General features: G+C 37.9%; 1 long non-coding RNA gene and 1 other non-coding gene across 2 annotated transcripts; both read right to left on the reverse strand.

Annotated features, from left to right (window-relative positions):
• Window positions 1–26,413, reverse strand: LOC131157728 (uncharacterized). Its single transcript, XR_009137310.1, has 3 exons — window positions 26,318–26,413; window positions 1,499–1,575; window positions 1–298 (listed from the first exon to the last, which is right to left on the reverse strand). It is a non-coding gene; the product is annotated as an uncharacterized LOC131157728 (long non-coding RNA).
• Window positions 1,688–1,794, reverse strand: LOC131159072 (small nucleolar RNA Z278). Its single transcript, XR_009137685.1, has one exon. It is a non-coding gene; the product is annotated as a small nucleolar RNA Z278 (small nucleolar RNA).
• Window positions 26,414–26,911: the final 498 nt, after the last annotated feature.

The raw sequence follows: 26,911 nt of genomic DNA on the forward strand, positions 1-26,911 counted from the left end.
TATGCTTATGGATGATCTATTCCAAACTAAAACACTGCTTAGGTTTGTCTATATAAGCTACGGTGGAGCATAATGCACCTTAATGGAGGGAAAAGGGAATATATATATTCATCATAGGCATTCACACACCTTTACATATGACAGAAGGCATTCAATGGCGAACTGCCTCACCATTAGAGTAACATTTTTAGTAATAGTAACAGAAATAGGCGCATCAATTTCCATGTTTACCTTGCATCCATCGACGTTCTTCCAATAAATGGTAATAACTTGAAGAGCTTGGATTGTGAATGAGGACCTAGATTGTTCAGTCGAAAAAGGGAAATATTGAATCACTAAAATTCATAAATGAATCACTAAAATTCATTAAAAAAAACACACGCGCGCACACACATGAGTAAAATTCAGAAATGTAAACCCCCAATATCTTCCAACCCATCTAAAAATGCTAACGAGCAATGTACAAGAATTTTCATGCTACTAAACACCCTAGAAATAGGTGATCTAAAACAAAATAAGAAGGTAAGCCCAAACAGCACAATGCAGGTTAAACAAAACTTGCTGACTTTATTTCTCTCTGCAGCAGGATTACCTGCAAACAAAAAAAAAAAAATAGAAAAGAGGAAAATACAGCAAAACAACCATTTTGGCTAGCAAAACAAGAAGATATTCATACATGAAAAACAGAAAAGTCACCACAAACAACTCCTTTCTTTTTTTTTTACTTTTCTTTTCCCCCCCTGTTATAATACACAATAACAAGCAGAATCAGGCAAAACAGAACCAAAAAAGAAAACTCATCCATGTTCCAGTTTCACCAAATTGACACTGAAGATAGGGTGAAGGAGGCAACTAAACTTGCCAAGAGCAAAAATCCAAACATAAATAAGATGATATATATATATATATATATATATATATATATTTCTTTGATTCACAAGACCATTTTGCATCGCCTTGTAATTAGTAGAAACTTACCCAGAGGCATCACTCTTCTATAGTTACAAACAACTTCATTTTGTGGGATTCAGTTTGTGACTCTGTCCAGCTTAACAGTTTGATGCTCACCAAAAAAAAAAAAAGGCTTTTTTGATTACAACATTGTAATGGTAATGAACCATATGGTTTTCAACTACAGGTAAAAAAATGGGATGAAATGAACTGTGTTGTAGCTTTTCTTTTTAGGTTTCTATTTTCTCTTCTTTAAGCACGCTGCAGCTATTAAAGCAGAGTTGAATGAAATTTCACAATATAAATTTCAAATACAAGCTTGTGTAGAGCTGGTCTTAGATTAGAAAATTTCCGCACAGTCGAGTATTTTTTTTAAATATTTTAGTGGCCATAATGATGATGATCTTGTAGTTGACAATTGTTACCAATGACAAATATATTTCTTGAAGGATTTAGAGGTTACTCGTAAGCAGAAAAAAAATTTCAAAAGGAGTGGATGACATCAAAAAAGCAAAAGAAGAAGAAATGTTAAGAAATTTAGCTTCACCAAGTTGGTTCTCCTTGCAAAACAGGGACTTGGCCTCAGTACACCTCAAAAACATGGATTGGATCATCACAGGCATGCTGATAACATTAAACAAACAATATGTTCAAATAGTAACCAAAATACAAAACATCCAAGCAATAAAACATGAAACATCAGTAATAAGAACGAAATTAAGGTATAGCTCAGAAAACTCCAGCATTTCAAACAAGAATGTAGCAACTCCAAGTAGGTTCTCCATAAAAACATGGACTTGAAGCTAGCTACATATCAAAAAACATGGATATGTCATCATTAGATCATCACAGGCATGTTGATAACATTACAAAAAAACAATATTTTACAGTTCAAAGCACTAACCAAAACCCAAAACATCCAAGCAATAAAAAATGAAACATCAGAAATAAGAAGGAAATTAAGGTATAGCTCAGAAAAATCTAGGAATTTCAAACAAGAATAGGTTCTCCCTATAAACAGGGACTTGAAGCTAGTTACATCTCAAAAAACATGGATATATCATCACTGGAATCTATCATTAACATAAAATGACCCAGCACAATTGTAGGTCAATCAAACAACAGTACAAAAAAGCAAGCTTGTGTTGTATGTAGAACAGATTGTGGTACTATACGAGGTATTTCTGTGTGTTTTCGAAAGGGAACAATCCCAGAAATAAATTTTATCCAAATATTAACAGGTCGTGTATTAGCATTGCCACTCGAAATCAAGATATAATTAAGACAGTTTTTTTATCCAACACTAGAAACATCCATCCTAAAATGCCACAACACTTCACCTCATCTAAATCAAGTTCTACGATCAAAGTGTCAGATTTTGTATTAATTCAACAAAGTTCTTTGAAATTTTAATACAAGGGCAAGAACAAATACAGGATCTACCAATCGAGAATTTTATTTTATAACATTCTCTAAAACTTTAGCAAGGGGCTCAGAATACATAACATTTGTATCAATCAAGAATTTTCTAAAGCAGAATTGGCATAAGATGAATGTTCATGCTCGTACTTCCATGGGCATCAAGGTATTTGCAACCAAAGCCTTAAACCACGCAAATCTTTGTTCATAGTGTCTCTATTAATGCTACCACTAAACTCCCAAGGATTGCATTCATTGCTCAAATCTACCCTATTGGCATCATTATCCATTTACCACATCCCCAAAGTCAAAACTAAAAGCAAGCCATGAAAATATAAAGGGGAAAAGGGCATAGTCACAAACCAATCAATCTACATCTTTCCCCATATAGCCTTGGAGCTGTGTTGACATCTTCAAAAAGGCTCATATTCTCATATTCAAATGAGTCAAATAATTAGAAAGTTCATATAAAATTCTCATAAGCATTTTATCAAACACATCACGTGCATCATTGTGGATTATTTTCTTATGGGATCAAATTATAGAACGCAATGGGGGGTTAAATGGGGTCGTTTAAAGCATTGTAAATATAGTTTTTGACTGACCTGAGAGATGAAATTAGGAGCTTAGAAATCCTTGGCTGTTGTTTTCTTCCAAGGAAACCAGTATTCGGGAAGAAGAAATCCAAAATGTTGGTTGGAAAATCGGATGAGCGGACATTGCATTGTTAAACTATTGAGTGTTGATATACCTAAAATATATCAACCACTGAGTCAAAAGGAAGTTAATGCCCAGCATTGATGAGGGCGGTCATCACTCAAGTCAATTGATGGACAGAGCAATTGGCTCCAACTCAATAACGACTAGGGTGATCCACGCCGATGCTATAATGATCAGAGTGATCCACGCCGGGGCCATAATGGTGAATCCCTCAAGGGTCAAATCTCGCCACTATAAAAGGGGGTATTGCTAAGAAACAAAGATATCTCATTCTTAACCCATCTTTACTGTTGCATAAACCTCTCAAGAGCAGTCACTTACTTAGACATCAGAGTGATCCCCCAGAGTACACCCCAGGTCCTCCAAGCCACTCATTTCTTTCTTTTTCAAGTGATCGAGATCGAAAGGTTCATCGAAGGTCCTTCGACTTTTTATCCCGCAATAGTTGGCGCTGTCTATGGGAATGCTTTTGAGAGGTGTTCATCTTACTTCCGATCTTCGATTCTTGAATCATGGCAACAACCACCAATTCAAGGTCAGATCCTGTTGCGGGTGATCAATCACCCCAGTTCGTTCACTCTACACCCAGGGACCGTTCGGGGGTGACAAGGGAGGAATTCCTTATCTTCCAAAGGAGAATGGAGGACATGGCAGCCTCCCAAAAGAAGATGAAGGACATGTTCAACATGCTCTTACAACAAAAGGGACATGGAGATCTTGTTCCCCGGTAGCAGCCAGTTGCCAATTGATTCACAGGAGAAAGCAGAAAACCCAAAGGAGAACAATTGAAAAACCAACCCCGCAAAGAAGGTGAAAGACACCAACAGCATGGGGGTCAATGAACAACGATCAAACGAGCTGGAGGAAAAGATCAAGAAGATTGATCAAATAGAAAAGATGATGAAAAAGGGTCAAACCAACCCCTCTTCTGGAGAGGCCTCGTTGATGTCCTCAGATCTGCCATTCACCAAAGAAGTGATGGAGGTCCCGCTACCAAGTAAGTTCAAAATGCCAACCTTTTGAAAGATACGAAGGATCGACCGACCCAATTGATCACCTAGATACCTTCAAGGTATTGATGCAATTGCAAGGCGCACAGATACCATCATGTGTCGTGCATTTGCTGCTACCCTTAAAGGTAATGCCAGGGCGTGGTACTGGACCCTGAAGCTTGGGTCGATCAGCTCTTTCTTTGAGATGGAGCGACAGTTTATTGGCCATTTCATCAGCAACCACAGAATAGCCAAAACCTCGGCCCATCTGATGAGCCTGGTCCAAGGAGAAAGAGAGACATTGAAAAAATTTATACATCATTTCGTCACGGCAACCTTAGAGATCCGCAACCTAGATCATGGGGTAGCACTGGTGGCCCTAACCATGGCCCTCCAACCTGGAGACTTCCTATAGTCGTTGGGAAAGAGGGCCCCAACCGACATGGGAGAACTTATGTCAAGGGCACAAAAATATATCAACTTGGGGAAGTGATGGATATGAGGAGAGGTTGGACCGAGTTGAAAAGAAAGGGTACAAGAGACGTCGGCGAAGCTTCCAGAACAGGACAAAGATAGGGGAGCAGCAAGTTACAAAGCAGCTCCAAAGGGTCAGGACACACAAGTAAGTTTCAATCCTATACTCCTCTAAATGCACCTCCAACTAACATGCTAATGCATATAAGAGAAAAGGCATATGTTTCATAGCTTAAGTCTATACGTACACCCTCGCATAAGAAATATATCTAAGTTCTGTCAATTCCATAGGGATCACAGGCATGATACAAAGGAGTGCATCCACCTCAAAAATGAAATCGAGGCCCTGATAAAAAGAGGGCACCTGTCAGGGTTCGTGAAAAGGGGAGATCGCCGAAGGGAAGTCCGTGAATAGATAAAGCATGAGGTAGAAGAGAAGGGGGAGCAAATCGTCAAAGAGATTGTCGTAATCTTCGACGGGCCCGCCAGCGGTGAAGATAGAGAAGGTGCACGGAAGAGGTATGCCAAACAGGTGCTCTTAACACAAGGAAAGGAGCTGAACGGCAAGAAACAAAAGCCAAAGGATACCATCACCTTCAATTGCGAAGACGAGAAGGGGGTACAACAGCCCCATGATGATGCCCCGGTGGTGTCGCTAGTGGTAGCCAACTACAAGGTAAGAAGAGTGCTGATAGACAATAGGAGCTCGGCCAACATAATCTTCTGGTCAGTGCAACAAGAGATGAAAATTGGCAGAGAATGCCTAAAATCTATTTCCACCCCATTGGTTGGATTTGGAGGAGACGTGGTCCATCCAATGGGTACAATAACACTCCCCGTGATGATGGGAACATCCCCACAACAAATCACCTTGATGACGGACTTCCTCGTGGTCAATTGGTCATCGGTTTACAACATCATATTAGGCCGCCCAACGCTCAACGCAGCTCGAGCCATAACCTCCACCTATCACTTGAAGGTGAAATTCCCCAACCCCCCACGGGGCTGGGGTAATTAAAGGAGACCAGACGACAACTCGAAATTGCTACGTAATGGCGTTGAAAGGCAAGAATGAGGCACAAGAGACCCTGACAGTCGAAGAGGTAACAAAACTAGTAAAGACCTATTTTGTTAGGGAAGTCAGCTATCCAAAATGGCTCAGCAATGTGATCTTGGTAAAAAAGTCAAACGGAAAGTGGCGGACCTGCATTGACTTCGCGAATTTGAACAAGGCGTGCCCAAAAGATAACTTCTTCCTTCCGCGGATTGACCAGCTAGTAGGCTCGACATCTGGTCACGAGCTCCTGAGCTTCATAGATGCATACTTGGGATATAACCAAATCGGTATGCACCCTAGAGATGAGGAGAAGACATCGTTCATCACCAAAAGGGGGCTCTACTGCTTCATGGTGATGCACTTCAGGCTACAAAATGCACGAGCAACGTACCAGAGGCTGGTGAACAGGATATTTAAATATTTACTAGGAAAAACAATGGAGTCATATATGGATAACATCCTTGTGAAAAGCCTGAAGTCAGAAGAGCATTACAAAGATTTAAAGGGGGCATTCGAGCTACTGCACAGGTACCAAATGAAGTTAAATCCTGCTAAATGCATATTTGGTGTCTTTATAGGAAAATTTCTAGGATTCATGGTGACACACAGGGGAATAGAAGCTAATCCTGACAAAATACGGGCGCTGCTAGAAAAGAAAATCCTCCAACAAAGAAGGAGATCCAGGCCCTGACCGAAAGGATTGCTTCACTCAGTAGGTTTGTCTCTTGCTCGGAAGATAAAAGTGTTGACCTTATAGGTCACACCCGGTTTTGATAATGACAAATACTTGTTGTATTTAATGGATGTTTGAGGACATGTGCAGATATACAATTGGCAACTCAAAATGATGGCACAAGAAGTAGAAGTTGGAGGCCCTGAAGGCCTTATTTATGTTGTATTTAAATTCATTATTCATTATGGGTCTGTAATAGTAAATAGGTTCTAGGCTGTAATAATTATATGTATCACCTGCATGGTATGATAGGTAAGCTCAAACGAAAAATACCTAAATGACCCTAGGACACTCATTCAGGCACATATATATATGGATATGTGGAAAGGGTGATCACATAATTAAATTGAACCGAAATGGACTTAAAATGCATGTTTGGTCGACCGTACTGCACAAGTACAAATATGTCGGTTGACCGAACTGGTGACCGGGTCAACACTTTGACCACTTCCCGGTCGACCGAGCCATGCCCAGTTCATTCTACCCAGTCAATCGAACTTCCTCTGAGTCAACCATTTGACCATACAATCGACCGAGCCCAAATCATAAGCCAACAACCTAGTCGACCGTACCCACACGTGGGAGAATCCAATGCTCCAGTCGACTGAACTACTTCATTCAAAACCTCATGGCCGACCGAACTGCGCAGAAAAGAAAAATCACCTTTGGGACACTATGTCTGGTCGACCGAACTTTTAGTTCAAAACTTGCTCAGTCGACTGAACTTGCACGACTGAACTTGCACAACTCGGTCAATCAAACCTTGCCTTCGGTCGACCGGTGCTCTCAGGTTGCCCTAATATTTTTACTTCGGTTAAAATAATAAAATAGAGATAATTTGGTTAAATTGTTTTAAAACATTTATAAAAATTCCCTATGTGTCCTAGACGGCTTTAATCAAGGGGATGTCTATATATAACCCCTTATTTGGAATAATTAGTATCAAATTAGCAAACTTAATTAGTGAAAATTCTCTGAATTCCAAAATCTTTCTTACTCACTTCCAAGCATCCTACGCTCATACTTACCTTACCATATTGCCAAAAATTCGTTTGTAAATGTGAATTGAGTGTTCTTGTCTTATAGGTTTGCGCTCTCAAATTTGTGATTGATTCATATTATTTTGTTTGAGAGCAAGACCTCAAGTTTTTTTAGGAGACTTTATTAATAAGTCTTTCCTAAGAAGACTTCACTTGAGCTTCTGAGTATTGCACTATCATTGCAATATCTTAAGAAGTTCTCATTCGATTTTGGTTGCTAAAAATATTTTCAAATTATTTTCAAATATCTCGTGTGTTTTATTTTGAGGAAAATTCTTGGAGAGATATTTGTTTATGTTCTAAAGATTTTTGTTGCAATATTCCTTGAGTAATATTATTTTTGAACACAAAGATCAAATCCTTTTGCAAACAAAATCTATACATCTCTTGAGGCTTATATGTTGAGAAAATCATTTGTTGAGATATCTGAAGTGTGGCAAGTATCTTTGTTTGAGCATTGTGATTGAATATATTGTATGATACAAAGATCATAATATTTGCACTCTCACGCACTAATTGCAACACTTGCATAAATATTTGAGAGTAGACATCTTAGACCACATTGAGCTTATTTCATTATATCATTTGGAGGTGTATGTGATTAATTATATTGCGTACATATCTGCTTTACAAGAAAGCATAATCACTGTACCGTTTTATTGTGAACATACTGTTGTGTTTCCAGGCGTGGCTTGAGGGGGCGGTAATCCAGCCCGGTAAGGATTGAGTGTAAAGGTTGAGATCAGTCCTGTGCTAATTGACCTAATTTGTTTAGGTGCCGCTCCACCTGTTTAAGTGAGCATTATAGTGGTAATCCTTGTGCTTGTTAGCCAAGGCAGGGACGTAGGCAATTTGCCAAACCTCGATAACACTTCTGCGTGTCACTTCTCTTTACTGCTTTCTAGTACATATTATACTTGATTTACTTTACTTGCACTAGATTGACCATAGGGTTGTGAATATACTGCTGTTAAAATACTGACCTAGGGGATTAATTTTAAAAGTATCAATTCACCCTCCCTCTTGGGATCACGATAAAGCTAATAATTGGTATCAGAGCCACGTAGCATAGACTAGTAGTTATTTTGCAAAAGATCTTATATGGCTCATAGCTCCGTAACCCCTTTCCCTGAGGGACCATCTTCCACACGACCTCCGATTTTCAGTGGTGTTAATTACACCTTCTAGAGACAGAGGATGCACATCTATCTCCAAAATACTGATTGGAAGGTGTGGAGGATCGTCTCTAAGGGAAATTATATTCCTATGAAAACAGATGGTATAACTAGAGTTCCTAAAACTAAGGAAGAATATGATGATGAGGATATGAAAGTTGTTAGTTTAAATGTCACTGCTATGAACATTCTGTATTGTAGTCTTGATGCAAATGAGTTTAATAGAATTATGGCATGTGCTACTGCAAAAGAAATCTGGAATAAGTTAGAAGTCACATATGAGGGTACTAGGAATGTGAAAGATAGTAGGATAGATATGTTAACCAGTGAATATGAGGCCTTTAGGATGAATGTAGGTGAGTCCATTCAGAGCATGTACACTAGATTCACACACATCATAAACTCACTGCATGCATTAGGGAAGACCTATCCCACATATGAGATGATTAAGAAGATTCTTAGAGGCTTGCCTCCTGTTTGGGAAACCAAGGCTACGGCCATTTCTGAGGGTAGAGATCTTAAGGTCATGACTCTAGATGAATTGATAGGTTCCCTGATCACCTATGAATTAGCTATTAATGAAAGAGTTAATGAACACAATAGGGTGAAGAAAGTGACTGCATTGAAAACCTCCACTAACACATCTAGTGAATGCAGCGAACCTGACACTGAAGATGATATCGCCATGCTAACTAGAAAATTTAGCAGATTCTTCAGGAAGAATAGAAAGTCATACAAAAGATATAGGGAGCTTGCATCTGAGAAGGGAGAGTCCAGCAAAAGAAAAGAAAAATCAAATGCTCTCACGTGTTACAATTGCAACAAAGTCAGGCACATCAAGCCGAACTGCCCACTACTGAAAAAGGAGGCCAAGAAAAAGAAGAAAGTCATGAAGGCAAGGACCTCGTAGGATAAATTAAGCAACAGTGGCTCAAAATTAGACCACAGCGACTCAGAAATCGCTAATCTATGCTTGATGGCACACGGTGATGAGGTATCGTCCTCTTGTTCATTATCTTCATATTATTCATCTGATGATTGTGATTCTGACTGCATGCCTACGTTTAGAGAATTACAATGTGAATACATTCATGTATCTAAACTGTTGAGTAAAATGACCAAAGAAAATGATGATTTGAAAAAGAAATGTGAAAATTGGTCAAAATTGTTTGGTATTGCAAAAACCTCTCATGCTTCGATCTTAAAAGAAAAAGATGTGACTATTGTTGAGTTTGAGAGGAAATTGGAGGACAGCTCCAAAATTATTTTTAAATTCACCGAGGGCAAACGTAATTTTGAAAAATTACTTGGTACTCAAAGAAATTCTCTAAGTAAAGAGGGTCTAGGTTTTAATGGCATTGAAAATGTTAGACGACCTAATCTTTACTTGGGACATTTCACACATGAATCAAAATCTCAAGTCCCACCTAAAGATCCTAAGTATAGAATGAAATGTTTTAAATGCAAGCAAATCGAGCATATTCAATTTGATTGTCCACTTAGGAATAAGCATGTGAAAATTAGAAGAGTATTGAGTTGTTAAGGGTGATCCAATGACTAACCCCCGTGAACCCAACAAAATTTGGGGACCAGCATCAGTTACTTAATCTATTTTGCAAGTTTGTTTAAGATCGTCCTCCTCCAAGGACAGGTGGTACCTGGATAGCGGGTGCTCACAGCACATGATCGGCGATAAGGGAAAATTCGCGTCAATCATTCCCAAGGATGGAGGATATGTGACGTTCGGCAACAATGCAAAAGGGCGCATTATTGGCGTAGGTAAGGTTGGTAAGGATTCTTCCCTTGTTATTGATAATGTTTTATTAGTTGATGGGCTGAAGCATAATTTGTTGAGCATAAGTCAATTGTGTGATAAAGGATATAACGTATCATTTGAAAATGATAAATGCATAGTTGAAAATAAATCAGACCACAAGGTGCTCTTTACTGCAGATCGCTATGAAAATGTTTACACTACCACTTTTGATAACTTAACTTTACAACAAGTAACTTGTTTTTCTGCAATAAATGAAGTTAGTTGGTTATGGCATAGGCGCTTGGAACACGCTAGCATGGACTTATTGTCAAAACTAGTAAGAAAGGAATTAGTAAAAGGTTTGCCTAAAATGTCATTTGTGAAAGACAAAATCTGTAATGCATGTCAAATGGGTAAGCAAACAAAATCTAGTTTTAAGAAAAAGAAATTCATATCCACTATTAGACCACATGAAATGCTTCACTTGGATTTGTTTGGTCCTGATTCTGTTTAAAGTCTTGGTGGTAAATCATATACTTTTGTCATTGTTGATGACTTTTCTAGATTCACATGGGTGTTATTTCTTTCACATAAAAACGAATCATGTGAACAGTTTACCAAACTTTGTAAGAGAATTCAAAATGAAAAAGTCTATAAGATAACCCATATAAGAAGTGATAGAGGCACTGAACTTAAGAATGAAGGCATAGAAAATTATTGTGACTCAGAGGGCATATCACATAACTTCTCTGCACCTAGGACCCCTCAACAAAACGGTGTGGTAGAAAAAAAGAATAGGTCATTACAAAAAATGGGTAGAACTATGCTGAATGAATATAACTTACCTAAATATTTTGGGGCCGAGGCCATAAATACTGCTTGTTATGTCATGAATAAGGTGTTGATTAGACCGTCAATTAATAAAACCTCTTATGAATTGTGGAACAACCATAAACCTCATATTTCCTATTTTCATGTTTTTGGTTGTAAATGTTTTGTGCTTAGGGATAATGAACATCTAGGGAAATTTGACTCTAAATCTGATGAAGGCATTTTCCTAGGCTATGCTCTTAATAGTAAAGCATATAGGGTTTTCAATAAAAGAACATTGACTGTCATTGAATCTATCCATGTTGTGTTTGATGAATCAAATCTATTTTCTAAGAAAGATGATGAAGATGATATTAATATTAGAAAATGCTTAGATAAATTATCTATTGAAAACAACGCAAGTGAAAATTCAAAAGTAAATGATAAATCATCCGAAGATAATGAAAATGAAATTCAGGAGTTGCCTAGAGATTGGAAATTTATTAGGAACCATCCTATAGATCAAATCATAGGTGAACCATCTCGTGGTGTAGCCACAAGATCCTCCTTGAAGAACCTAGTGAGTCATTCTGCTTTCTTGTCCCAAGAAGAACCTAAAAATATTAAAGAAGCTATAGAAGATGAGTATTGGGTGATGTCCATGCAAGAAGAACTTAATTAATTTGAAAGAAGCAGAGTGTGGACCCTAGTTCCTATGCCTAATGATCATACAATTATTAGAACCAAATGGGTATATAGAAATAAGAAAGATGAGAATGGGGTAGTAACTAGAAATAAAGCTAAACTAGTTGCCCAAGATAATCGGGAGGAGAGGATCAACTTTAATGAAACATATGCTCCTATTGCTAGGTTAGAAGTCATTCGTATGCTACTTGCTTATGCTGCTTTTAAAAATTTTAAATTGTTTCAAATTGATGTTAAAAGTGGTTTTCTAAATGACTATATTAATGAAGAAGTATATGTAGAACAACCACCCGATTTTAAAAATCATAACTATCCAGATCATATTTACCGGTTGTCTAAGGCCTTGTATGAATTGAAACAAGCTCCTAGAGCTTGGTATGAGAGGCTTAGTGGTTTTCTGCTAGAAAATGGGTTTACCCGTGGCAAGATTGACACCACACTTTTCATCAAATCCAAAAATGATGATATGCTCCTTGTTCAAATTTATATGGACGATATCATTTTTGGAGCCACTAATAATGAGTTGTGTAATGAGTTCACCAAATGCATGCAAAGTGAATTTGAAATGAGCATGATGGGTGAACTTAGTTTTTTCTTAGGGCTGCAAATTAAACAAGCAAAATATGGAACTTTCATATGTCAATCTAAATATGTCAGGGACTTGCTAAAGAAATTTAACATGGAAGATTCTAAAATTCTTGATACCCCTATGAGTTCTTTTATTAAACTTAATAAAGATGAACAAGGAATCCCTGTTGACGTGAAATTGTATCGTGGCATGATTGGGAGTCTTCTATATCTCACTGCTAGTAGACCTAATATTATGTTTAGTGTGTGTATGTGTGCTAGGTTTCAGGTTGCTCCTAAGGAATCTCATCTATTAGCTGTTAAACGAATCCTTAGGTATCTAAGTGGAACTATAGAGTTAGGCTTATGGTACCCTAAGCATACTACCTTTGAGATTGTGAATTATACTGATGCTGACTTTGCTGGTAGTAAGGTTGATAGAAAGAGTACCAGCGGCACTTGTCACTATTTAGGACAATCTCTCGTTTCTTGGTTTTTCAAGAAAAAAAACTCAGTTGCCTTATCTACAGCTGAAGCAAAATATATTGTAGCTGGAAGTTGTTGTGCTCAAACTCTTTATATGAAATAACAACTTATGGATTTTGGATTGCACTATGATACAGTACCAATTAAATGTGATAATAATAGTACAATCAACATCTCTAAAAATCCTATCTCACATTCACGAACTAAACACATTGAAATTAGACATCACTTCCTTCGTGATCATGTACAGAAAGTAGATATGGCTCTTGAGTTTGTATGCACTAATGAGCAGTGGGCGGACATTTTCACTAAACCACTTCCTGAAGATAAGGTCATACAAATTAGACGTGAATTAGGGCTGATGCATAGTAGAGATGCCTCCTAGATATTTCATAGTTTGCATAAATTCAGGGGGAGCTTTCAAATAAATCTTAAAAAGTCTAATAAATATAACTGTTGATATCTTTTATTGGCTTAGACATTGTGAAAATTGATTATGGTCTGCAATGCATAATTCTCATATCTACTGTATGATGATGATGGTACTTAAGTTTTATTGTATTGATCATACTGGAACTGCTTGAGTTGTGTAATTGTGGATAAATTGTTAAGATTTATAAACTCAAAACAGGTCATTTTTATATAGGAATTTTTTGGGAAATGTCCTATTTTCAAACGGCATGCTACCGAAATTTTTAAAAATTCTCAACCTTCTCTTGTATACAAATGATTTTTACCCATTGCCTAAATTTGTAATTTTTATGGCCCTTTTTGCTGTTGTAAAAAGGGAGAGATGAAGAGGCAAAAAATTGGGTTGAAATTGGGTTGCACTTAATGCATATTGTTAGGGGGAGCCTTCTAAGGCTATACCCATATTTTTTGCATGATGTATTTGTCATCATCAAAAAGGGAGAGAATGTTGACCTTATAAGTCACACTCAGTTTTAATAATGACAAATACTTGTTGTATTTAATGGATGTTTGAGGATATGTGCAGGTATACAATTAGCAACTCAAAATGATGGCACAAGAAGTAGAAGTTGGAGGCCCTGAAGACCTTATTTATGTTGTATTTAAATTCATTATTCATTATGGGTCTATAATAGTAAATAGGTTCTAGGCTGTAATAATTATATGCATCACCTGCATGGTATGATAAGTAAGCTCAAATGAAAAATACCTAAATGACCCTAGGACACTCATTCATGCACATATATATATGGTTATGTGGAAAGGGTGATCACATAATTAAATTGAACCGAAATGGACTTAAAATGCATGTTTGGTCGACCGTAATGCACAAGTACAAATATGTCGGTTGACCGAACTGGCGACCGGGTCAACACTTTGACCACTGCCCGGTCGACCGAGCCACGCCAAGTTCATTCTACCCAGTCGACCGAACTTCCTCCGAGTCAACCATTTGACCATACGGTCAACCGAGCCCAAATCATAAGCCAACAACCTGGTCGACCATACCCACACGTGGGAGAATCCAACGCTCTGGTCGACCAAACTACTTAATTCAAAATCTTATGGTCGACCGAACCGCACAGAAAAGAAAAATCGCCTTTGGGACACTATGTCCGATCGACCGAACTTGCACAACTCGATCAACTGAACCTTGCCTTCGGTCGACCGGTCCTCTCGAGTTGCCCTAATATTTTTACTACGATTAAAATAATAAAATAGGGATATTTTGGTTATATTGTTTTAAAACATTTATAATAATTCCCTATGTGTCCAGGACGGCTTTAATCAAGGGGATGTCTATATATACCACCTCATTTGGAATAATTAGTATCAAATTAGCAAACTTGATTAGTGAAAATTCTCTGAATTCCAAAATCTTTCTTACTCACTTCCAAGCATCCTACACTCATACTTGCCATTTTTCCAAAAATTCATTTGTAAGTGTGAATTGAGTGTTCTTGTCTTATAGGTTTGCTCTCTCAAATTTGTGATTGATTGATTGATTGATATTATTTTGTTTGAAAGCAAGACCTCAAGTTTTCTTAGGAGACTTTATTAATAAGTCTTTCCTAAGAAGACTTCACTTGAGCTTTTGAGTATTGCACTATCATTGCAATATCTTAAGAAGTTCTCATTCGATTTTAGTTGCTAAAAATATTTTCAAATCATTTTCAAATATCTCGTGTGTTTTATTTTGAGGAAAATTCTTGGAGAGATATTTGTTTATGCTCTAAAGATCTTTGTTGTAATATTCCTTGAGTAATATTATTTTTGAACACAGAGATCAAATCCTTTTGCAAACAAAATCTATACATCTCTTGAGGCTTATATGTTGAGAAAAATCATTTGTTGAGATAACTGAAGTGTGGCAAGTATCTTTGTTTGAGCATTGTGATTGAATATATTGTGTGATACAAAGATCGTATTATTTGCACTCTCACGCACTAATTGCAACACTTGCATAAATATTTGAGAGTATACATCTTAGACCACATTGAGCTTACTTCATTATATCATTTGGTGGTGTATGTGATTGATTATATTGGGTACGTATCTGCTTTACATGAAAGCATAATCACTGTACCGTTTTATTATCAACATACTGTTGTGTTTCCAGGTGTGGCCTGAAGGGGTGGTAATCCAGCCCGATAAGGATTGAGTGTAAAGGTTGAGGTCAGCCATGTGCTAATTGACCTAATTTGTTTAGGTGCCGCTCCACCCGTTTAAGTGAGCATTATAGTGGTAATCCTTGTGCTTGTTAGCCAAGACGGAGACGTAGGCAATTTGCCGAACCTCGATAACACTTCTGCGTGTCACTTCTCTTTACTGCTTTCTAGTACATATTATACTTGATTTACTTTACTTGCACTAGATTGACCATAGGGTTGTGAATATACTGCTGTTAGGATACTGACCTAGAGGATTAATTTTAAAAGTACCAATTCACCCCCCCTCTTGGGATCACAGTAAAGCGAACAAAGAGTCTACCATTCTTCAAAGCGTTGCGAAAATGAGAGGATTCGAGTGGGGAGAGGAACAAGGTAAGGCCTTTAAACAACTTAAGTAGTACCTTGGTTCCCCACCACTATTGACAAAAGCGAAGAAAGGAGAAGGCTTCCTAATTCTTTCCAAGTACATGGCGTTTTCCCAATCTGACTTTGAGGCTAAGGACAATCTTGCCAACGCATCAGCCTGCGCGCTCTCTGCTTGTGGTATGTGCTCTATATCGAACTGAGCGAATGTTCTTATGTACTCTTGTGCTTTTGCCAAGTATTTCTTCATCTTCTTATCCTTAGCCTCAAATTCTCTCTTCACCTGTTCAACAACAAACAGAGAATTGCTTTGAGACTCGGAGTCGAGCTACCCCAAGCGACTCTACAAGGCGTAGACCAGCCAGCAAGGCTTCGTATTCAGCATTGTTGTTAGTTGTTGCGAACTCCAACCTCAATGCATACAAAATTTCCGAGCCGTCTGGCGCCGTAAGGATTAACCCTGCTCCTCCCCCGACTCCATTTGACGACCCGTCCACGTGTAGTACCCAAGCGTTTGACTCCTCTGTTCTTTCGCAAGATTGTTCTACCATGAAATCAACCAGCACTTGAGCTTTGATAGCAGGCCTTGGCTTGTAATCTATGTCAAATTCCCCTAGCTCAACTGACCACCTCACCATTCTCCCCGAAGTCTCCGGGCGTTGGAGGATCTGTCTTAGCGGTAAGTTGGTCAGCACAATTACCTTGTGCGCCTAAAAATAAGGTCTTAACTTTTGGGTTGCACAGAGGATGGCAAAGGCTGCCTTCTCCGCTGTTGTGTAATTGATCTCAGCCCCACTTAATACTTTGCTCGTGTAGTAGATGGGCTTGTGTTGCCTTCCCTCCTCTCTAACCAGAACCGAGCTAACCATATGCAGGGTGGATGCCACATACAAGTAAAGATCTTCTCCTTTCTTCGCTTTTGTCATTAGTGGTGGGGAACCAAGGTACTGTTTAAGTTGTTCAAAGGCCTTACCTTATTCCTCTCTCCACTCGAATCCTCCCGTTTTTTGCAACGCTTTGAAGAACAGTAGGCTCTTACCTCCCGAGCAAGAGACAAACCTACTAAGTGAAGCAATCCTTCCGGTCAGAACCTTGATCTCCTTCTTTGTTCGGGGGGTTTTCTTTTCTAGCAATGCCCATATTTTGTCAGGATTAGCTTCTATTCCCCTGTGTGTCACCATAAACCCTACAAATTTCCCTACAAAGACACCAAATACGCATTTAGCAAGATTTAACTTCATTTGGTACCTGCGCAGCAGCTCGAATGCCTCTTTTAAATCTTTGCAATGCTCTTCCACCTTCAGGCTTTTCACAAGCATGTTATCCACATATGCCTCCATTGTTTTTCCTAGTAAATCTTAAAATATCATGTTCACTAGCCTTTGGTACGTTGCTCCCGCATCACCCTGTAGCAGTAGAGCCCCCTTTCGGTGATGAACGACACATTCTCCTCATCTCCAGGGTGCATAGGATTTGGTTATATCCCGAGTATGCATCCATGAAGCTCAGGAGCTCGCGACCAAATGTCAAGTTTACTAGCCGGTCGATCCGTGGAAGGGGGAAGCTATCTTTTGGGCATGCCTTGTTCAAATCCGTGAAGTCGATACAGGTCCGCCACTTTCTGCTTGGCTTTTTTACCAAGACCACATTGTTGAGCCATTCCGGATAGCTGACTTCACTAACAAAATTGGCCTTTACTAGTTTTGTTACCTCTTCATCTATCACTTTGACCCGCTCCAGCGCGAAACTCATCTTCTTTTGTTTTACAAGTTTATGGTTAGGATCTACCTGTAACATGTGCTCTATAATCACAAGGTCAATCCATGACTTATCATCGGCCGACCAGGCAAAGATATCTGCATACTCATTTAGTAGCCAACTCAGCTCTATTTTCAAAGCGTCTAATAAGCGAATCCCAATCTGTACGCATTTCTCCTGATTTCCGTTTATTGGGATGCCCATAAGGTCTTCATCTAGCATGCTAATTTGTGGATATTCTCCCCTTACCTCCAGATCTTCGACGATCAAGGTCTCTCGTGCCTCATTCTTGCCTTTCAACGCCATTACGTAGCAATTTCGAGCTGCCGTCTGGCCTCCTTTGATCACCCCAGCCCCGTGGAGGGTGGGGAATTTCACCATCCAGTGATAGATGGAGGTTATGGGTCGGGCTGCATTCAGCGTTGGGCAGCCTAATATGATGTTGTAAACCGATGGCCGATCGACCGCCAGGAAGTTTGTCATCAAGGTGATTCGTTGTGGGGATGTTCCCATCGTCACGGGGAGTGTTATTGTACCCATTGGATGGACCACATCACCTCCAAATCCAATCAACGAGGTGGAAATAGATTTTAGGCGTTCTCTGCCAACTTTCATCTCTTGTAGCACTAACCAAAAGATTATGTTGGTCGAGCTCCCATTGTCTCTCAGCACTCCTCTTACCTTGTAGTTGGCTACCAGTAGTGACACTACCAGGGCATCATCATAGGGCTGTTGTACCCCTCCTCGTTTTCGTTGTTGAAGGTGATGGTATCTTCTTGCTTTTGTTTCTTGTTGTTGCTCATTTCCCTGTGTTAAGAGCACCTGTTTGGCATACCTCTTTCGTGCACCTCCGCTGGCAGGCCCACCGAAGATTACGGCAATCTCTCTGATGATCTGCTCCCCTGAAACCTTAGGCTTTATCTGTTCACAGACTTCCCTTCAGCGATCTCTCCTTTTCACGAACCCTGACAGGTGCCCTCTTTTTATCAGGGCCTCTATTTCATCTTTGAGGTGGATGCACTCCTTTGTATCATGTCTATGATCCCTATAGAATTGACAGAACTTCGACATATTTCGCTTATGCGAGGGCGTACGCATAGACTCAGGCCATGAAACATATCCCTTTTCTCTCATATGCATTAGCACGTTAGTTCGAGGTGCATTTAGAGGAGTATAGGACTGAAACTTACTTATGTGTCTTGACCCTCTGGAGCTGCTTTGTAACTTGCTGCTCTCCCATCTTTTTCCTGCTTTGGAAGCTTCACCGACGTCTCTCGCACCCTTTCTTTTCAACTCGGTCTGATCTCTCCTCGTATCCATCACTTCCTCTAAGTTGATATATTTTTTTGTCCTTGCCATAAGTTCTCTCATGTCAGCTAGGGGCCTCTTTCCCAACGAGTATAGGAAGTCTCCAGGTTGGAGGGTCGTGATTAGGGCTGCTAGTGCTACCCCGTGATCTAGGTTGCAGATCTCTAGGATTGTTGTGATGAAACGATGTATAAATTTTTTCAATGTCTCTCTTTCTCCTTGGACCAGGCTCATCAGATGGGCCGAGGTTTTGGCTATCCTGCGGCTGCTAAAGAAATGGCTAGTAAGCTGTCGCTCCATCTCAAAAAATGAGCTTATCAACCTAGGCTTTAGGGTCTGATACCACACATTGGCATTACCTTTAAGGGTAACAGCAAATGCACAACACATGATGACATCAAGTGCGCCTTACAATTGCATCAATACCTTGAAAGTATCTAGGTGATCAACTGGGTCGGTCAATCCTTTGTATCTTTCAAAGGTCGCCATTTTCAACTTGCTTGGCAGCGGGACCTCCATCACTTCTTTGGTGAAAGGCGGATCTGAGGACATCAATGAGGCCTCTCCATAAGAGGGGTTAGTTTGACCCTCTTTCATCATCTTTTCTATTTGATCGATCTTCCTGATCTTTTCCTCCAGTTCATTCGATCGTTGTTCATTGACCCCCACGCTGTTGGCGTCTTCCATCTTCTTTTGCGGGGTTGGTTTTTCCATTACTCTCCTTCGGGTTTTCTGCTTTCTCTAGTGAATCAAGATCAACTAGCTGTTGGAGGGGAACAAGTTCTCCATGACCCTTTTGTTGTAAGAGCATGTTGAACATGTCCTCCATCTTCTTCTAGGAGGCTATCATGTCCTTTATTCTCCTTTGGAAGATAAGGAATTCCTCCTTTGTCACCCCTGAATGGTCTCCAAGTGTACAGTGAACGGACTGGGACGATTGATCACCCGTAGCAGCATCTGACCTTGAATTGGTGGTTGTTGTTATGATTTAAGAATCAAAATCGGAAGTAAGATGAACACCTCTCAGAAGCGTTCCCACAAACAGCCCCAACTGTCGCGACGTCTCGGGAGCGCGTGTGCCCCGAGCAGCGAAATAAAAATCATTTTTAATTTTTAAAGAAAAATATGGAATGTCAGAGTCGCCACTAACCTTTTAGTGTGATTAAACACATGATTACTACCCCGTTAGGGGTAGAATGAGTCTACGTTACCAGAGTTAGGTTCGGGAGTTCGGTTACGCGAGGGGAAGGTACAAGCACCCCCTACGCGCCCGTTCTTACAAACGGTACCTAATTAATTTGAAATTATCCCTAAGTTAATCTAATAAGTCTTTAAATTACTCCTTTTTATGAATTTATAAATACACATGAAAAATACATAAATAAATAAATATAATATATACATATATATATTCCCTCAGAGCTCAAGGTACGTGATGCCCGAAGGCTCATAGTCCCGCAATAAAATCATAGGGATATACCCACACAAAAATACTTACTAAAATAATACCAAAATATTATAAATAATGGATATCTCAATATAAAGTATAAACATAGGATATAGTTGAAAATTCTAGAAATATGTGATAATAATAGCCCTAATATATTACAATGATAATACATTATCTGTAATAATAATACTACTATAATAATAACATATATATAACACATAAATACTAATACAATATTATAATACCACTTTAATATTTATATATATATCGTAACACGTAAATATTAATATTATACCATAATAATACTACTAGGCTAATAATACACATATATCACAATTTTAATAACTATACAATATGATAATAGTATATCCTAACAAATACAGGCAAAAGCCCTAATTATAAATAATCAAAACTTTGACATAACACTTGACAAAACCCTAATATTAACAATAAAGGAGACATAACAATAAATCAAACCCTAAAAGTTAAAGGTAATATAAACAGACATGGAAACAAATAAGACGAAATTATGGAATCAGACAAACCCTAAAATAAATATACAATGTCAATCAACCCGCAATAATATACAATAATATGAAAATAATCAAACGTGCAATAATATGGAAATAAATCAAAAATCCCTAAAAATATGTACTGATAATTTGGAAACATATGAAACCCTAAAGTTAAAATGTGATAACAATATGGAAACACTCATAATCCTAACATTAATAAACAATCTATATAGAGGCAATTAAACTCTAAAATTATTAATAACATGGAAACCAATCAAAACCCTAAATGTAATAGGCAATATGTATAATAATAATAATAATAGCTTGGAAATAATTAGAGCCTTACAATTAATGTACAATAACAATGTGGAAACAAATTTAACCTATAATACACATGCAATATGTATAATAATGGAAACTATCACACAAGTAATATTATGGGAAGCAATTTAAACCCTAGAGTTAACAAATAAAACACGCGGCAATAATTATGGACATAATTTTAAAACCTTACCATTAATATATCATGAAAATATGAGAGACCAATCGAACCCTAAATGAAGCATATGATGAACAAAACCCTAAATATACCGTTAAAACCCTAGATACAACATGTAATAACTTAAACCCTAAATACACAATATATACTAAAATAACATACCACAAGATAGTATACAACAACAACATAGATACAATTATTAATTAAATGCTACAACAAACAATGTACTAATATACACACATACATAGCATAGATATAAATATTACCTAAATATTACAACAAATAATATATTAATATACATGTATACATAGCAAATATTAATTAAATGCTACAACAAACAATGTATTAATATACACACATCAATAGCATGGATATAAATATTACAACAAATAATATATTAACCTACATATATACATAGCCTATATACAACTAAATATCACAACAAATGGTATATTAATATACATAGATACATAGCACTTATATTAATTAAACACTACAAAAATATCATATTAATGTACACACACTAAATACCATAACAAATATTATATTAGTATACTCACATGCAAATAAAAGAAGAACAGAAAAAAGAAACAAAATTTAAAAACTTAAACTTTAAGGATTAAAATAATACTAACATACACACACGCGCGCGCTCATATATATGTATATATGTATATAGATATATATGTATATATGTATATTGTATGTGTGTCAGTGTGTGTGTGCGAGTCAATGTGTGTGAGTTATGCAGAGAGGCTTACAAAGGGGGGGTATCGCCGGAGAATTGAGGCTGGGAGCGGCGACGACAGCAAGGGCTGCCAGAGACGACGACGGCGGTGGAGGACAGCAAGCAAAGGTGATCGGAGCTAGGCTCGGCGACGGCGAAAGGCGGCGGGGCAAAGAGCTTGTGGCGGCAATGGAGAAACGGCGACGGCTGCTGGTGCTGGGGAGCTTCTCTCGATTTCCAGCAGGACCAGCAGCTGGAGAAGTGCTCGGGGCCCTGGTGGTGTCGTCGTGGAGAGTTGCAGGGGCTGGACTGGATCTGCAGGGAGCAATGGCAGCGCCACTGCTGCCGTGTGGACGGAGGTTGGTCTGAAGCAATGGTTTATGCGGGTGATGGCTGAGGATGATGGCTGGAGAATCTCGTGGCCGGAGTTGCAGGCGAGGTCGGTTGGTGGCTCTCGACTGGTGCTGTTGCCGAGAGCAGAGGAGTGGTGGTGGCTTGCCTATTCTGATCTGTGGGAACGGTGGCGAGATGGAGTCGAAGGAGGGGGAGGTGAGGGCTGCTGTGTGACCGTGAGTGAGGCTGTGAGGGCATCGGAGAGGCTATGTGGTTGTTGTGCTACGGCTGCAAAGGAAGATAAAGGGTGGTGCTGTGTGATGGAGAGCTGCGGCTAGAGAAGAAGATGGTTGTTTTTTGTGTGTGTGTCTCCGCGCCCCCCGGCTCCCTCCTTGGGTGTGTGCCCTTTTATAAAAATTTTAGAAACCCTAGCTCGTCTCCTTTTCCTTTTTGGTTTTTTTTATTTTTTATTATATTTTTTCTTTTATACCTTTATGGTAATAATATATATAAGCATAATACTAATATGATAATAATGATATAATAATAATAATAATAATATTAATATTAATAATAATAATGGTAAAAATATAGTGGTAAAAATAACAAATAAAAATAATAATAATAATAATAATAATAATAAATAAATAAATAAATAATAGTCATAATAATAAATTACTTATAAAAATATAGGAAAACAAATAATAATAATAAAATAATAGTAATAATAATAAATTACTTATATCAATATAGGAAAATAATTAATAATAATAATAATAGTGAAAATAAAAATAATAATAATGATATAAATAACAACAATAAAAATCATAGTAATAATAATAATAATAATAATAATAGTGATAATAAAATAATAATAATAAAAATAAGGAAATAATAATAATAATAATAATAATAATAATACAATGAGAAAGGACCCCTTGTTCTATTTGGTTAGGGCAAAAATAGGGTGTCTACACCAACCAACTGTTGCGGGATAAAAAGTCGAAGGACCTCCGATGAACCTTCCGATCTCAATCGCCTGAAAAAGAAAGAAATGAGTGGCTTGGAGGATCCGGGGTGTACTCCGGGGATCACTTCGATGCCTAAGTAAGAGACTGCTCTTGAGAGGTTTATGCAACAGTAAAGATGGGTTAAGAATGAGATACCTTTGTCTCTTAGCAATACCCCCTTTTATAGTGGCGATGTTGGGATTCACCATTATGGCACCCGGCGTGGATCACTCTGGCCATTACAACATCTGCGCAGATCACTCTAGTCGTTATTGAGTTGGGAGCCAATTGCTCTGTCCATCAGTTGACTTGAGTGATGACCTTTTGACTCAGTGGTTGATATATTTAAGGTATATCACCTATAATCTAGTAATGCTTACTTAACTTGAAAAAGGATAACAATATTTTTTTATTATCTATGAAAAAGAGGATGCTAGGTAGTTTAAATTTGTATGCATTCAATCTTCAATGTTTTATCTTCACATTTAATTGTGACTTCAATTTCATGCGAGTGTAATTTAAAGAAATTTCTACCTATGATTGCACGCTATAGAGCTATTGTGGTTTGATCCTTCCCCAAACCATGCATATACCGAAGTTTTGCACATCAGGCTATTCTTTTTTTTTTTTTTAAGCATCCCCATCTCATCTTATCATCTCAATTTCTCTAACACAAATAAAAAATGCAAATAATTTGATCCATCAAGCACCATTTTCCCAAATATTCAACTTAGAAAAATATAAGTAAACAAACAAATAGAATTAATAAATAACTAAAACTAAACTATCAAACTACTTAGTGAAAATTGACATGCTTCATGCTTGCATACTTTGCACTTTAGTACAAAACTAATTCAATTCAAAATTTTCAAAATTATCCAAATACAAGTCACAAACATCCAAACACAATCAACATTAAAACATCGAACATTCATAAGTATCGAATATACAACAACAACAATAAGTTTTAAGTTCCACTAGTGGAGTTGGCTATATGAATCTTTTTCTACCAATTCACTCAATTGAGAGCATTTTCCTCCACTAACTTGAGAGTTATTAAGTCCTTACTCACTATCTCATTTATTGTTATTTTAGGTACACTCCTACTTTTTTTAAAACCAAACAATAACTAACTCACTCTTCTTCACAAGCTTGAAAATCATTTTAAAAGCCTAAGCCATCTAAGTCATCCCTCCCACATTTTGTCTTTGACCAATATTATGCCTAGTTTGTTGCGGATATGCTCTTTCTTTACTTTTATCTTTTATCTACTCATTCACTTTAACATGTAATTTCTTAGTTGCCGAATATTCTAATCCATAAAGCAATGTTGGACTTGTAGATATCCCATTTTGTGCGGGTCATTATATAACAAAATTACCTCTTTCAATCATTTTTCTTTTATTTTGTCAAATATTCAAATTTTGGGTCTTAATAGGTGTTAATTAGCATTCTTACACTCATCTTTTTTAGATACCATCTAAGGTCTTTCCTAACATTTTAGAGGTCTTTGATGGGTGCCCCCTCTCTTTCTACCCTCTCCATCTTTATGTCATCATCACTTGCACAAAGAAGGGAGAGTATATTAGAGACTAGATCATGATCATAGCCCAATTTTAGGCTTGCATTTTAATTGGGACCCAATGTGGGCTCATGCTTTGATTGAAGCCCAATTTTGGGCTTGTGTTATAATAGAAGCCTAATTTTGGGCTTTTGCCCTAGTTGAGGCTCATGCTTTGATTGAATCCGAATTTTGGTCTTGTGTCCTAATTGAGATCCAGTGTGGGTCCGTGCTTTGATTGGAGCCCATGCAAATTCAATCCATCAATTTCCCATACATGGGTTTATGCTCACACATTTTGTTTGAGAACACAAAAATAATAATAACAAAAATAAAAGAACAAAAGATACAATTTAATTTTCTTTGCAAAACGGCCACACGGCAACCCCTAATAACCCAAAGGATTCCCCCTTTAACCAACCGTTCACATGGAATATTTCAGTTAGCTAGCATAAAATCCATAATTTAGAAATTAAATTGAGCAAGAATTCGAGGGAGGCTGCTCTATAATAGAGCACTGTGCATGGGTTCACGGCCAGTAGCTCGGGAGCAGAAGAGAGGAGCAATTCTGCAAGAATTTAAGCACAAAAGGAGCAATTGGAGTAGAAATGGAGCTGGAATATTGGGGGAAAATATGGAGTAATGGAGTTCTATTGGTGAGTGAGATGGAGAAAGATTACTCTATGGAGTTTAAGAGTGAGCTACAGCTGGTGGAAAAAGGAAGGGAACTCTGTTGAGTTGGAAAAGAAGCTGAATTGCTTAAAGCTTCAAAAAGAAATTCAGACGAAATGAGGTTGCCTAGCCGTGATCAAGGTGTTCATTCCACCGGGGAAATAACAGGTGTTGATCTCATCTCAATCTTAGATTATGCATGTTTGCTCTCTCTATAGTCTACATTATGAAAACAAATTGAAAGCAAATTGAAAATCAGCTTTAATTTGTGGATTTAACTGGTAACTGAGACTGACATTCAGTTATAAAATTGTTTTGAATATGAAATAAGTTAAAAAAAACTGTTGGAATCGAACATCTGGTTTGCAGTTAAACATTTTTTGGAATCGAAATCCCGGTTTGAAATTTATAAATTTTGGACTCAAAAATCTGGTTTGCAATTTTAAAAAGTTCGGAACTAAAAATCTGGTTTGCAGTTTAAAAATTTGAGAACCAAAAATCTAATTTACAGTGGAAAATCACGGTTGAGGTAAAATTGTTGAAATCAAAAATTGCAAAAAGAGGAGAAATTAGGAGGAGTAGAAGAGGTCGTACCTGTGCAGAGAATAGACGATTGCGAGAGTCGGCGATGGTGGCCATTGTTAAGGATATGAAGGATATCAATTCCGTACTTCCTAACTATTTTCTAGGAAGGACGGGATTGATATCATTGATATCTTTAAGAGCCATGATAGGAGGCGGTGGCCGTGACTGGTTGGAATGGTGGTGGCTGTGACAGGCGGCTGCGGTTTGGATCCTCGTGGCCGCGCGCGCGTGCGAGAGAGAGAGAGAGAGAGAGGGAGAGATGGAGGTAAGAGAGAAAGAGATGGAGCCAGGTTAGAGAGAGAAACAGCAGAGTGGCGGCTGATGAAGAAAAAAAAAACGAGGGGGGGGGGGAAGAAGAAGAATTAGGGTTAGCATTAAATATCAATTTTGACTTTTCAAAATTCTTTTGGTTTTTTTTTTTTTCCATTTTTGGGATTACACAATCAACTGGAATCCCGGGTGGGGGGGGGGGGGTTCAAATTATTTTATTTTTTTTTTTTTATATTTTTATGTGTTCAAAACCTAGTAAAAATTGGAGCATTCTAAAAAAATGTGAAAAAATATTGAAAATTCAGAAAATTATTTTTAAAAATAAAATTAAAA

This window comes from Malania oleifera, chromosome 6 (genome assembly GCF_029873635.1).
Source record: "Malania oleifera isolate guangnan ecotype guangnan chromosome 6, ASM2987363v1, whole genome shotgun sequence".
Classification (NCBI taxonomy): domain Eukaryota; kingdom Viridiplantae; phylum Streptophyta; class Magnoliopsida; order Santalales; family Ximeniaceae; genus Malania; species Malania oleifera.